The following is a 15,122-nucleotide window of genomic DNA, read 5'->3' as shown; positions in this document are numbered from 1 at the left end:
AAGCTTCTTTAAAATCATAAGTAACTGACAAAACATTATACAGGCATTAAATATATGTAAAACAAGTATTTTTCTTCTAATCAAACATAAAAGAGGAGCTTGTGTGCCAGACTCAAATGTCTTGTAGAATAAATCCCTGGTTTCATCATTGTTACACAACAAAGTGGGTGACAGTATCTGTTCATCAGCCTAAGGTCCCACACAGTTCATCCAGTCCTTTCTGGCTAGAGCACTCCCAGCAGCAGAGTCAATATGGGGTCAGCTGTCTTCCAGCGTAAAACACCATAGAATATGCTTGCTCTGAAAATACTTTCAAAAGAAAATACTCAGAAAACAGATGTGCTCACTGCCTGCAAGGAGTCCTAATAACACACGCAGGTATGACACTTAAGCTCTGGCGCTTCCTTCCTGCATTTTGTTTTTCTTTTATACTACAGAGTCCACCGCTAGAAAGCAAACAGCCTCACATTTTGAAGATTTTTAGGTGAAGTGAACAACATTCATGTTCATCTTTTCTCAGTCACCTGTAATACCGTCAATACTTTTAGTACTTCAGAGATCGCACACGTTACATGTCTTTACATGTCTGACTACCACCACTAGTGTGGCATTAGAAATCCTGAGTGGATGATGAAATTTATTTCAACTAATCGGAATTCGATACCCTACAACCATGCGCTGTGGGGCATCTGGGGCAATAATGCCCATGCGCTGTGGGGCATCTGGGGCAGTAATGCCCATGCGCTGTGGGGCATCTGGGGCAGTAATGCCCATGCGCTGTGGGGCATCTGGGGCAGTAACGCCCATGCGCTGTGGGGCAACTGGGGCAGTAACGCCCATGCGCTGTGGGGCAACTGGGGCAGTAACGCCCATGCGCTGTGGGGCAACTGGGGCAGTAACGCCCATGCCCACCCCCTTCATGGTGAAGGGGTGGATGGTGAGGAAGGAAATGAATGGGGGTTTTGGGAGCCACCTGCCAGCACAGGTGAGTGATGAACTGGGTGGGGGGGCTTCAGGTGGAGATGAAGGATGCTGAAGAAAGAAGTGGGACACAATGACACCATCATTCACAGAATCCAGTCTGACTGCCCAGCACGGCAAGCAGGGTGTGTGTGTGTGTGTGTGTGTGTGTGTATGTCTGGGTGTGTGTGTGTGTGTGTGTGTGTGTGTATGTCTGGGTGTGTGTGTGTGTGTGTATGTGTGTGTGTGTGTATGTCTGGGTGTGTGTGTGTGTGTGTGTGTGTGTGTGTATGTCTGGGTGTGTGTGTGTGTGTGTATGTGTGTGTGTGTGTATGTCTGGGTGTGTGTGTGTGTGTGTGTGTGTGTGTGTATGTCTGGGTGTGTGTGTGTGTGTGTATGTCTGGGTGTGTGTGTGTGTGTATGTCTGGGTGTGTGTGTGTGTGTGTGTGTGTATGTTTGGGTGTGTGTGTGTGTGTGTGGGTGTGTGTGTGTGTGTGTGTGTGTGTGTGTGTGTGTGTGTCTGGGTGTGTGTGTGTGGGTGTGTGTGTGTGTGTGTGTGTGTGTGGGTGTGTGTGTGTGTGTATGTCTGGGTGTGTGTGTGTGTGTATGTCTGTGTGTGTGTGTGTGTGTGTGTGTGTGTGTGGGTGTGTGTGTGTGTGTGTGTGTGTGTGTGTGTATGTCTGGGTGTGTGTGTGTGTGTGTGTGTGTGTGTGTGTGTGGGTGTGCATGAATGCTTGCACACATGTGTTTGTCTCCATTCCTCAATGTGCCTTCATTATTCTAACAGTCAAGCTTGCACTGTACTGCTCCTGTGGCTCTATACTGTGTGGGTACTGGGTGAGCTTGGCTTGGGTCTGCCCTCAGCTGGAGCTGGAAGGTGAAGACGCAGACCACACAGACACCTGACAAATTACAGAGGAACACTGGAGGAAGTGTTTCGTTTTCAGCTTCATTTTCAATAAAGCTGATGCCCCACCACACACACGCGCGCACACACACACACACACACACACACGCACGCACGCACACACACACACACACGCACGCACGCACGCACGCACGCACGCACGCACGCACGTACGCACGCACGCACACACACACACACACACACACACACACACACACACACTCACACTCACACACACACACACACACACTTTCTCTCTCTCTTGTTCTGCTATCTGAGCCTTCCCTATATCTAATTTTCTGCACTGAAGAGTTAAATGGACGTGGCCTCGTGAAGGAGAGGGTCAACATTTATTTCCGCTGGCTTTAATGAAAAGCACATGGCGCTGTGCTGTATTTCAGCGGCGTGCTCTTATCCACTCTCTCAGCCGGGTTTCTCCCATGCACAAGGAGCCACGCCAGAGGCAGTGCACTGGAGGAAACACACAACCCACTGAACCCAGAGGCAGTGCACTGGAGGAAACACACAACCCACTGAACCCAGAGGCAGTGCACTGGAGGAAACACACAACCCACTGAACCCAGAGGCAGTGCCGAGAGAAGCAGTTTCAGTCACAGCTACACTTCAGCTTTCCTGCTTACCCCTCGTACAACTCCATCATCTGCAATGATCGACTCGCGCAGCAAATCTGAGAGTGAAGGACATCAGAACGAGACCTAATGTTCGCTGGCACTGGGTCAGGGCCCCCGTTAGGGGAGGCGGGGAACGCATGCAGGCAAAAAGAGGCCAAGTGTGTCACTGGAGGAGCCTGACAGGGCCAGGGACCTGGTGAAGGATGCGGCACATCTGACAGAAGCTCTAGGACCATCTGTCAGCCTGACTTCATCACTCATAACCCGCTCACAGTCCCGGCCTCCTGCACGGGCTCATCAAATCTTATTTACACTCTAACTCTGACCTGGTGAAGGATCACAAGAGAAAAGACTCAAAATGAGATCAAAGTAAAAGGTGAAAAAATGGGATATATGGACTTTAGTGTCTTCTGTGCATGAAGAAGCATCACATTTAGACAATGGAATAGAAAATTGTGTGTTAAGCTATTTTAAACTGATGTTAAAGATTAGAATGGAAGAATGGCTCATGTCAGCATGACGTACAGTAGGATGGGATGTCTACGTGTGTGTGTGTGTGTGTGTGTGTGTGTGTGTGTGTGTGTGTGTGTGTGTGTGTGGTGGAGACATGGGGACAGCTGTAGCCCACTGGCCCTGGGAATACAATAATCATGAATATTCAGGCACAGCCTCTGGAAGAAACAGCTGCCAGAGAAGAGTCACATGCAGTAACAGTTGGCTAAGGCCACTTCTTGGGCTTTCTGAAGGGATTGAAGGGAGAGAGCGATGGAAAGAGAAAGAATGAGAGAAGACTCCTATCTTTGTTTTTGAAAAATGGCACTATAAACTATTTAACAAGATGAATAAATATTCTGCATCATGGTTGAGCGTCGCTCATGTACCCACACGACTTTAACTGTAGCTTCTGCGTAGGTTTGTTAGCCATTACTGGCATTTAGGAAAAAATATTTGAGCGCTGCAATATTTGTCCTATTCAAGAAGAGTCCAAGCAACTGTTTCTTCAGTAACAAACCAATACTTATAAATAACTCAAAATGTAACTCTTGACATTTGTACCATGTACCTTCTATAACTGAGAAACAAGTATTTCTTCTTATCTAGAAAAACAAATCATCTTTTATTTGGAGGTTTGGAGGTCAATATGAAATAAAGAGCTACCAGCAAACTAAGGGTTATTTATTTAACTGAAATGTTCAGCAAGTTTTACAATCTGGCTTCAAACAGAAGCACAGCATTGAAATTAAAACAGATCCTAATTAAGTACTTATTTTTGCATATTAACACTGAGAACATGTTGGCAAGATTACTAATAAAATTCAATAATATAATAATTCCTTTTAATTTCCGTTTTATTTCAGAGGCTGCAATAAAGTTTCTAAACTTTTCCTCTGCTCAGTCCAATAAAATGTTTGCCATCACTTTATCTTAACTGAATGTCATCCCTGGTGCTGCTATTCTTCAGGATCAATAAGCTCTAGATGTTTGGACTACATGACCTCCAGAGCGAAACACAGCCTATGTAACATCAACTTGATAAATAATTTCAATACATGTAAAATAACGAATAATCATATCCAATCAACCAACATGTGGCATGAATGTGAAAATGATTCAATGAGAGCATGAAGCCTACGAGAGTCACAAGATGGTCCTTCATGTCTCTGCTGGGGCTGATACTTCCTCCTTGGGATATCTTTTCTGAGCATCTTGTGTCATGCCCCAGGAATGTTCTGCAGGAGGCCTTACAGACCGTTTCCGAATGGGGTTATATAAAGTACGAAAAACCCTTCTCTCTTAAATATTACCATTCTAACGTTCGTCATTTTTCACCGGGGGAATAAAGACAAACTCCCATTTGGCTGACCAGATGTGCCAGCAGCTAGCAACAACTGTCTGTGAAACCTGCCTGTTCTCAGGAGACACAGAGAGATCCCATACGCGTCGTCTGTTCTCAACAACAGGAAAGCAATTGCAGTGTTATATGCTCATCCTGATGCATGTTAAAGAATGAACACGCCTCTGCCTCTGCCCAGAATGGTGAAACTGCACACAGATATGATGGAAACTGTTACATGCTTTTTAATTTCGATTTATATTGCTGCAGAATTAAACCTTTCAAGTGGATGTTTAAAAGATTAACAAGCCTTCTGTAACTAGGCCTAGTGCCAACCAATACTGATTAAAGTCTTAATATACTCCAACTTCCATCTTAGAAAGTGTGAAATCAAAAAGCATCAACTCATGGTGTTTGTTTTTGGGGTTTTTTTAATCAGCATGTAAGCTTTCAATTTTATTTGACAGTTTTTTGCAACAATGTCCCAGTTATCCACACAATATGAATCGATTCTGTTTCAGAAACATCTGTATCTGAGAAGTGATGTGAGGAGAAGCATATGGAATAGATTAATTACCCAATGTATATATAAGTAGAAAAGTATTTATTTGCATGAGTGACCAGGGGCTGGAATTAAAGGACAACCCCCCGCCAAAAAATAGTGGTACAGGGGAGTTCTTCTTTTTTGGAATCCTGATGAAACCAGCAATTTTCACAAGCAAGGAGCTATCGGGTTGCAACACAAAGTGGTTTTGGGGGAATTAAAAATAAATAGGAGTAAAACAGGCAATCTGGAGCTGAGGAAAGTTCTTTTGTTTATGGGCTGCTCAAGAGACCTGAAATGGACCCTCCAAATAAATAAACACAACCGCTACAGGAAGTTCAGCTGCTTTCCCTCAGGTCCAGTTTAGTTTTATTAGCTACAGTCCTGTAGAGACACTAAACAAAGAGTGGTTCCCCTCCTCCCGGTCCACCAGCCTGCACGTACGCCGCCGGACCAGTGAAGGTCATAAAGGTCATAAACGCCCCCTCACTGGAGAGAGTGCGCAGCGCCCAGGTGCCGCTCGAACCCTCACGAGCCCCCACGGCTTCGCCTCGCTGCTTTAATGCCGGTTTTCAAAAGCGGCGGCATGCACTTTCCAGTGTGGAGACGAGAAGGTAGGATGCACAGTGCAAGGGGCACAGGTGTGTCAGTGCACCGGTGTCGTTCGCAGGAGGGCACAGATGGAACAGCTTGCTTGCAGCAGGGGTCCTGCAGAAGGAGCAGGTGAAAAGCTATCCCCCCGCCCCTCTTTTACCGTGTCTACCTGACACCACTCTTTGGAAGCGAGGTGGGGGGGAGCCCTGGCAGCACAGGAAATCAGCCGATGGAGACGAGAGCAGGCATGCCATCTGGCAAAGGTTTCGATGGCAGCAAACTCCACGAAGTTTGGATAGAGGCCGGGCCACAGAGAGGTTACTGATAATGATGTCACACACCTAAATGCGTGAGGCTCTCTCTCTAGAGGGAAAAGGAACATGTCACGTGTATTTCAGAAACAGCAACTTGCATATTAAAACTGTTTTAAAAACAGAAAATATATATAATTAAAGAAGTCAATCTGTGGCCACAACCCTGAAAATAACCTCATTTTATTAAATTTATATCCCACCAATCAAGATCACAGTTACCATCTTCATAAATGAGCTTCATAAATATTTTTTTTTCTCAGTTCTGCCACGTTTTCCCTTCTGCTCCAGTAGGTGGTACCAAATGCCAAAGAGCAAGCTCCTTTCCCTTTACGACGCCGGGAAAGAGGTTGTGAACGGTGAGCCCAACCTGGCAGAGGAATAAGTACGACCCAGCGTCAGCAACGAGGTCACCCACGGCCTTCCAGCTGGAACGGATGCAAACCCATACTGTCATTTACAAGCCTACTTAACCTTCCTACGTCCCATTTTATTGTTCCTCTCGTTTAAGGATCCATTTCCTTCAGTTCACCTGGTTCTCCTCACGCTTCCTCCAGAGCCGCACTGGGCTGGTAAACGTCTGCACAGGGAGGCCCGTTTACATCCAGATTCCCTTCCCTCCCTCTCTGTCTGGGACATCTAATCTGGTCCATTAATGCTCCCAGTCGACCATCAGGGCTGGTCTCCTGCAGCCGGCTCACATTTCAGCCTTCCCCTCAGCGCTGCACCTGTGCCAATACCTGCAGCGCACGCGCAGCGCACTGCAGCTCTCAACCCACGGAGAGTGAACAGAACTCCTCATCGCAGTCTTACTCACTCCTACTTGCAAAAAGAAGCCAGGAGTTATCTCTGTGATTAATCATGGACTGCTTTCAGCAGGGCAAAGTCACTACAGAATAACAGGAACGGACAAACTATTGCTGCGGACAGAAATTTGCCAGGTAAACCGTAAAAGGAGGCTTGATATTTCACAGCTTTCCATATTCTGCACTGAGAAGCAGTAAACATCAAGTGGCATAAATGTCAGTGGTGCGCGCCATGGAGAGTGGAGTGCGCTCGGTCTGGCAGGAGAAGCCCCACATAGCCACTGGAAGGTGGAAACAATTAGGACTGCCTGCCGGATGGCTTACATCTGCAGTGAGGAGCATCCCGGCTGGGCGCACTGATTGCAGAAGGATGCATCCACTTACAAAGGCAGCGGCCTCACCGTCTATGGGACGAGGCCGAGTGTGCAGATTCTGGGAGAAAAAGTCTGATTGCTACCACCGTCTACCTTCACATGAACCATTCAGTGTGAAATGCACATTAGGTGGACCCACTGCTTAACGCATACATATTTTACTGTAGAAAAACCCTGTGTCAGAAAAGACAAACGAGTGCTGGCCAAATAAACGCACGAGCACTTTAAAGTACCCATGTAACATAAAGACGCCCCGAAAAGCTGCCAGCCTATTGGGTCAGCTTGAAGCTCTGGTAAAAGAACTGTTTACACTACCATAAAGTAAATACGAAATTTCATTTATGTTTGTATATTTGTAAATACTCTTTCCATGTATACACCAAATATAAAACTGCAAACAGTGCATTAAATAGATATCATATGTGCGCAATGTCGACATGTACGATTAGAATACATACACAGAGAGATCAGCTCTAGGGACGTTTCATTCTGCACAATCGCCATCATTGCTATTCATATTAAGGAGCCAAGGCCATGAAATAATATCGCACTATGGCCAGCCGGGCCCGTGCCACACGCTGCGCTTATGTGTGCCAGAGTCCTACCAGCTTCCAGCTTTTTTCCCTTTGCCCTCAAGCTCTGCCCAAGCCAGACTGCAGGAGGGCGGCCATCGGGCCCCCTGCTAGGGTCTGCCCCGCCGGCCGCTCCAGACAGAGAGAGGGCCAGTGGGCTCCTGGACACGTCAGGCCTACAGATGTGCCGCCAGCTTTGCCAGGGGTCACCTTGGAGAGGCCTGTGGCAGCCTGTCCCCTGGTTACAGCTGACTCTGCCTTTAATCTGCTCAGTGAGGGGAGAGAGAGCGCGTGGGCAGGTGAGGCCGCCGTGCGTACCGCTCCACCGATCGCACATATAGTGTCACGACCCACAATTTACAACCTGTTTCTGTCACTCGGCCCAACGTATAAACTCTGACATATGGAGGTTCATCACTGTGGTTCTATTTCCCCAAACTAAACCTGTAGGGGGCTGTGTGAAAAATCCCACCCTGTGTGTGTGTGTGTGTGTGTGTGTGTGTGTGTGTGTGTGTGGCAATGAAGATGCTGGCCTCTGGAGATGCCCGCGCCAGCTGCTAAGTTCCCCAGAGTCAGGAGGTCAGCGGTTCCCTTGTTGCAGGAATGTGTAACACGGCAACAGGCTCTGGAGGGTCACGGTGTGCCCTGCACCGGACAGGCATAAGTAATGGGGTCTCCATGCCAAGCAGGCACCACTCTGAATCAAGTTAATTAGAAGTGGGCAGATTGGGCACGAGAGTTAGCACAAACTAGCGCTTAGTGATTCTACATGTAGCACGTAGAGACTGTGGTTACTAATGTAACATGGTGGGTTCAAATCTGGCTTGGAACAGTGGGGGCGTAAATATTTATGGCTTCCATTTAGCCAAGACGAGTGATCTCTGATGCTATTGTCTCTGTCGCCACGAGCATTTTTGTAGACTTAAATACCTAACTACTACGTGAGTGAGTTTCTCTGATTGGTTTAAAACAGTTATTATCGTAAAGGCACCAGAAAATAGAGTCCCTGTGATCTTACAAAAGTAGGCCAATACCTTCACTTTCTGGCAACAAACAAATGAGTTGGAGTTGTAATTACTGTGTTGCCCTTCTCATTTTTAATCTGATTTTCACGACATCTGTCCTCCCTCTCTCTCTCTCTCTTTCTCTCTCTCTCTTTCTCTCTCTCTCTCTCTCTCTCTCTCTCTCTCTCTCTCTCTCTCTCTCTCTCTCTCTCTCACACACACACACAAACACTGCCCTCTGTGTGTCCTACCTTTAGTGCCACAACCACCCAACAAATGCACACTAATCATCTGCTAAACTATAATCTCACTTAATATCACCTCCTTTAAACAGATTAAGCGGTAATCTTGATTTTATCTGCGGGAATCATCCACTCATTTGTTTAATTGTCAGATCAGTCAGATCAGTCAGATTGCTTTTCAGATCACTGGGTATCAAAACGCATCAACCAGAAGTGCAGTGGAAATCACTAAAACGCCAGTCCACAGAAACCATTTTAAGATAGGCGCTTGAAGAGCATTTATCAATTAACATGCATTACAGCCATCTTAACAAGACATGCACCAAACAAATGCAGTTCGTATTTCATGCCTTTATGTATGAATTGGCTCTAGGAGTTAAAAGACAGGATTAGCCCCTTCACATTACTGTGGTACCTTAAGCAGGAAGGTGACACAATGCGGGGCTCTACTCAATCAGATGACTATATCTGGATGAATGACACCTGCAAAGCTTGACTGATACCCAACTTTCCCACAGACTTTGTGTTCAGAAGAATAGAGAAGAGACACAGCTTCAGTAAAGGCTGCCAAACAGTCAGACAGACTTCTAAGCAATCTCTCTGACTATCACCCCATGGCGATGGCCCGTAAATGACTAGACTTCATGTTACATCAGCCATGCAGGCCTAGTTTAACGTCTCTAAACTGTGGTCATAAATCAAAAAGCTGAAAGTTTGCAGATCATTTTGTCAGATATCATGGAGCAGGTGAATGTGGCAGAGCTGATGAGGATGGGGAAGAGTTAATAGCACTGGCCAAGATCCAGTGATAGCTGCAAAGCCCCACACTCGCAAACACACACCCACCCCTCCTCCACACACCCACCTCCCCGCCATTGGCGACTGACACCTTTTTTTTGGCAGCAGAGTGGCGGGTGGCTCAAGACCAAGAGGAGAGCTATGAAGAGAAAAAAAAGATCACTTCTCATCACCACCACCCCCAACACTCTCTCTCACACACACATACACACACACACACACACACACACACACAAATATACTCCTCCAAATACCAGATGGTGTTTTTGGAACCTGTTTCCATTTTTTCCCATGTCTATTAAAAAAAGACAACTCCCAAGGAACACACATTATGCATACTTGCATACAAATCCATACACCTCATTTAAGACACTGAATGCATGGCCACATGTCCAAAGATGAAAATCAAGTGATATATGACAGCAAAACTTTATGAGCAAACAGAGTTGACTGTGGCAGGCAGGCTGAAGAAGAAAAAAAAAGACCAAAAAAAATCCATCCTGTGAGGAAGGAGTGTTGTGGCATTGGATCCATAACTGTCTGAAGACGTTGCCATAGATGGCACAGTCCCATGTCACAACACAACACAGGTCATACCTTATTTAGGCCAGCTTCATATTCTGTATGTCAAAGAGAACAAGGATCTTTGAGAACCTGGAAATCTGATGACATACACAGGAATAATTATGCACCACATAAAGAAAACCCTTAGAATATTGTTTCTGTAAAAGATGGTCAGTCTAGAAGTCACCTCTGTCCTTAAGGCAGACTTTTCTGTAGATCTACCTCATGGGACCATGTCAGCGGTGGTGAACTACAGCTGACTGCAGTCCAAGGATCAGTTACCACAGCAGCGCAGAGCAGAGGCTACACACGTGCCCTTCTTCTGCTCTCTCGAACAGCGGCATTAGAGGGAGCATCTCCACACTCATTGTTCCATACAAGACAAGCGTCAGAGAACGGCAACCGGGCCTGGCCCAAAGAAGCAGCTGGCTTGGCCAATAGCCATGTTTCTCTGGGGAGAGAAATGGTGAGAAGGAGTCGGGGAAGAGCGAGACAGAGGAACAGGGCTAGAGAAAGACGGAAGGGGGTGTCTCCTGCCGAGAGTGGCGCTCCTTCCAGAGTCGTGCCAGGAATAGAAAGGGGTCCTTTTTCTCACACAGCGACCCCTGACCTGCTCCAGACAGCAGGGATTTCACACGCATCTCTTCCACACAATTGATCCCTTCATTCCACAGCATAGACACAGAGTGGGGCTTAGATAGCAGGGAGGGGCCACAGAAAGTAAAAGTGGCACAGGGTGAAAAGGAGACAGAGACAACGAGGATGAGAGATGCCGAAACAAGCGGCCACCGTCTCATTAGACTCGTCGTCTTCTCAGGAGATGATAATATCTTCACACTTAAAGAATCTCTGTTACTGTAACAGAACGGCAGCACTTCATGTGTTTTTGTAATTACTGATGTATGCTGTGCTTGGTACTGTTTAGCTACATTTCTGTTTAACCTACCTTTACAGATCAATCTGAAGGGCAGCACACACTTTATGATTATGAACTATATGAGTCATATATGCTTCTCAAGAGACCTTACATTTACTCATTTTGAATAATTTCAATAATTCCTCCTAATGAGACAAAAAAAAAAAAGAAATCAATAAATTATGCGAAATGCCAGACCAGGTGATCTGGGCAAACAAATACACAACGTCGCTTGGATCATTATGATAAACTTTGTAGTCTAAATGATAGACACCATACATAGGATATTGTATTTACTTACAAATAAATATAACTGTAAAAAATGGGACTTGTTACCCAGAATATTTATATAATGAGGGTCTAATTTCTTTCACTAAAATTACATTTTGCAAAGTATCAAGTTAAAAACATCACCTACATTATTCAAGGAAATATGAAGAGTGTAAAACAATTACACATGAGATCATCTCACCACACATCTGCCATTTCTAGTCATTTGAGATATAAGTGGCTTTTTGTGCCTTTTTATTATTTTAATCCAAACAACAATTCATATTTCATATACAATATTTATAAAATTCTATTTTTATGTTTCTATTATTGTGAATGGTGTGAGAATACACAAATATAACAATATAAAATTGTAGTATGACACCATAGGTCATATATTTGCCATAGGTCATATTCCTGAATTTTTTACATTAAACACTGTGGAGCATTTTTAATAAGGGTTATAAAAAATTCCAGGTAACATCTTGAACGGTCTCCAAATTTTGTCTTCCTTACTTCCTGTTTCTAACACAGAGCCTGATCCAAATCTTCTTTGCCGTTTCTTGTTCATGAGCCAACATCACAGCAATTTGCCAAGTGAGAGCTTCAAGAAACCTAAATTAAATTGCACTGTTATTCCCATATCACATATCATAACATTCATTTATCCGACTACACGTTTGAATGCTCGGAAAATGGAGCCAGCAGTTACAACAGTGAGTTTTTAGAAGTGACAGTACAGTTGCAGGACCCCTAAAGCTCCTCAGCCTCTCTCTGCTCAGATATAAATCACAACACGGGCAGGAATATCCTCAGGCGCTTCTCCAAAAACATTAAACATATGAACGGATATTAGAGCTTCCGCTCAAATCTCGCACAGTGCTTCACAGAGCAAAGATGTGCTGAGAATTAGAAATGTCTCATGATGCAGTATATGTCATCGATGGGGTAATAGAGAATTACCCAAATTACTGTTTAAGAAGTAAACATAGCAATCAATATTATAGCTAAATGGTTTATATTCCTGATATAACAAACCAACTGCCCATAATGTGTTCTGTAATGTTAGTAATGTACCATCACTCATTGACAAATTAATTCCAACTCCACCAGACAAGCAGTGAGTCTCCCCGGGCTCGTAATGTGGTGCACGTTAACAGATTGAATCTCACTGTGAACGAGATCAGCACTCTCACACCACACACACCACACTGTAGAGGTGTGTGGGAGCGAGATGGAGCCGTGGCTCTCTCTGCAGGGCCGGGGCCTGGAAGTCCCTCAGCACGGGACACTGAGAAGGAGCATGTGGCATTCAGGAAGTTCAAGCAGACAATTTTAATCCTCCAATTTCCTCCTCTCTAATCATTTCTCCCTCAGTCCATACCGAAGGCCAAATTAGAAACATCTTCCACTCAACAAGGCAGTAACACACAATAAAATGCCACGCACAGGCAGCCTGCAGTTAAAGAAATACAACATGGGGCAGTAAGTTAAACAGAATTCAACCGTATGACCACTATGCTTGGTATTATGAAAGCATGGTGTTTCTGGTAGAGATGAGTGTCTGATCACTAAAATGTTATTTTGGTGCAACATAGTTGACAAGGCAGTTTGCTAAATGAGCTACATTTCAGTGTGCTAAGTACCCACTATGATTAGTGTGATTAGTTACATTTCTGTGTTTTATTGAAACTACTCATATTGGTATGCAGTTGAGCTGAAGGGCAGTCTGACTAACACTGACTTATCTGGTATCAAAGTTATAAACACTGATAAAATATTTCTCTCAACCACTGATTAACATTCTCAGTGAAAAGTTTATGTATAAGATCTTTTGAAAGTTAAGTAAACGGTGAAATAAACTATGGGTAATTGGTGTTATTAACTGGAAATCACTGTTAAAAACATGACTGCTGTCATACAGAAAACTGACAGACAAAAAGACAAATATCAAATAAAACAAAACTTGGAAACAGAAAGGAGTTTACAGTGAATAATGCATTTCCGGTCAGGGACTCAAATGAATGTTCATAAGTAATTCAAGCTCAACTTCAGTACTGCTGTGAAAAGGTCCTAATTTAAGGGAACTCAAAGAAAATTAGGAGTGTATTGCAACCACCATTTTGTTTGAAGAATTAAACAGAACCTTTTCAGTAACCATTTGGTCACTAGTTTAACCAAAACTAGATTGACCTAAATCTACAATGCTGTTGACACACCCTGGTGAATTAGACTGCTCTCTAGTTGTTGTATGTCACACCATTATTTTGACCTTCTCACACACAAATCAACAGAACAGATGCCTTTACAAATATTCACACACACACACACACACCAACACACACACACCTCTGCCTCCAAGGGGAGTCTGCTCAGTGACAAGATTATATATGCAGCACTTGTATGAAAGATAAAATCTCATTAGCCCCTTAAGTGGTGCAGGATCCAATCATAGCCTGCACTAGAACATGGACAGCATTCCTACTGCAAACAACACCAGCCCCTCCGTGTTTTAAAAAGCACCTCAGGAGGACGGCGGGGGTTCATTACAATGGCTAATTCCACACGAGGTCTATATGCTCTTTAACACAGGCAAACACTCAGCACATGCATGTATGACTCTATATATATTATGTATACATTATATGTGACATTATATGTGGCATTTAGAATTATGCACACACCACTAATCATAGCTTAGATAAGCAATACATATTTATTTAGCTATTAAAGAAATTAAATTATATTTGTACAGGTAGAGAGCTTGAATATAAAGCTAAATTAAAATTAGGGTATGATAGCCCATTCATAAAGGTTTAAAATAGTAAATAAACCTGTCTAGTTTAGTATAATAGCTAACTACAGCTGCTCTGAGCTTGAAATGTGAGACATCCTGATGTGTTAAAGGCAAAGATATAGTAAACGTTAGAAAGACAGGGCAAGCCAAATTCATTGGAATTAAGTGAAAATGGTCAAATGGTCCATTCATTTTACAATTCTTACAACCTTTAAATTTGAACAAAATAAAGAAAGTAGCATAAATACATTTTGCACCCAAACACATGCACACACAAATATACATACATACTTAAAAATAATAAACTAACAATAATCAACACACTGGATGTAAATCCACAGAAATGAGGAAAATGAAAAAAGTCCACAGAAATAATTCACATCACATGAAACTTTCATTTGCGTAAAGGTCTAAATATTTCATGATAAATGATTAAATGAAAAACACTTTATTAGCCCTAATAACAGTGGAATAGAACTAATGTAAATTTGAACTTTGACTGAAAAACTTCTAAAATATTTAACCTGAAAATATTTATTTTATTAACAAGTTAAACAGGATAACTCCATCAAAGTCAAAGTATTTTGAAACCAATATTCCATTTAACAATTATCTGTGTAATCCCTTTCCCTGCAATTAAATCTTAACGACTGACATATACTATGAAGAGATTACTTAAAAACAAGTGATAATGAAAGAATGCTGTCAAATGTATAAAAATATCCACAATTTCATTTAAAATCTAATTAAATATAAGTTACACGCCATGGTTATTAGATGCCACACAAAAGTGTCCTCGCAAAAGGCAGAAAACAACTAAACAACATCTGATTTCTCTTTAAATGTAAACTCTGAAAAATGCATTTTATCAAGCGCTTGATGTTTGTGGTGTAGCAGAAAAATAATTATTATTACACTTTGCCATCTCACTTATCCAAAGAAGTGACAAACAGAATTTAGTCCAGGAAAGGTATGTTACAGTGTTAAAGACATGTAA

General features: G+C 43.4%; 1 protein-coding gene across 7 annotated transcripts in view; it reads right to left on the bottom strand.

Moving 5' to 3' along the window:
* The window catches only part of nfia (nuclear factor I/A), a 153,312-nt gene that overhangs the window by 136,029 nt on the left and 2,161 nt on the right, over positions 1-15,122 (bottom strand). The window lies entirely within an intron of this gene.

Source organism: Electrophorus electricus, chromosome 26, assembly GCF_041902795.1.
Source record: "Electrophorus electricus isolate QZ-2024a chromosome 26, ASM4190279v1, whole genome shotgun sequence".
Lineage (NCBI taxonomy): Eukaryota > Metazoa > Chordata > Actinopteri > Gymnotiformes > Gymnotidae > Electrophorus > Electrophorus electricus.
The sequence above is the reverse complement of the archived record's forward strand: the minus strand, read 5'-3'. Positions and strand labels throughout refer to the sequence as shown.